A 778-nucleotide genomic window follows, 5' to 3' on the forward strand; every position below is an offset into this window, starting at 1 on the left:
GCCAGAGGTGAATAAGCAGGAATTCTTCAGTGTATAATGAATGTTCTTTTACTGTTGTTTACTTTAGGTTTATATGTGAGGCTGTGTGTGTGTGTGTGTGTGTGTGTGTGTGTGTGTGTGGTGTATGTGTGACAGATGAAGAAAGAGTAAAACAGAGAGATAGAGATAGAGAGATATAAAGAGAGAGAATCTCTTTGTCTCCACAATTACATAAGCCAGACAAGCTGGTCCACAAGCTTCTGGGTGTTCTCCTGTCTCCACCACCCACTTCCCAATGGCTGCTGGGATCTCAGACCTTTTCAATACTTCTGGCTTCCAAGTATGTGGTGCTTACTATGCACTGCACCACTATAGTTATGCCTGTATGAACCCAACCTTCCAGCATGCATTTTGAGATCAAGAGCAGATCTGATATGCTAATAACATGCTCTTTCAGAATTTTGGGGGAGCTGTGCTTTTGAGGAAGGGCCAAGTCTATATTTTATCAAAAGTGTATATCCAGAGTGAAATGGGGAAAGAAAAGTCAAATCCTTAGCTTCTCAGAGAATTTTTTCTTGTCTGATTCATATACCCAGAACAAAACATACATACATACAACCACAAACAGATGGTGTCTATTGAATCACACATATTGTTGAAATATTATTCGATATTTCCAAATGGAAGAATAAAATCTACATTATTTCCAAAAAATAATGGCTGCTGGCAGTGCTTTTGACACTAAACGCATGCACATGCACATACCCTCCCTCTGCCCCCCCCTTAAACATTACTCTGA

This window comes from Nannospalax galili, unplaced genomic scaffold, assembly GCF_000622305.1.
Source record: "Nannospalax galili isolate Female #2095 unplaced genomic scaffold, S.galili_v1.0 scaffold5734, whole genome shotgun sequence".
Taxonomy (NCBI): Eukaryota; Metazoa; Chordata; class Mammalia; order Rodentia; family Spalacidae; genus Nannospalax; species Nannospalax galili.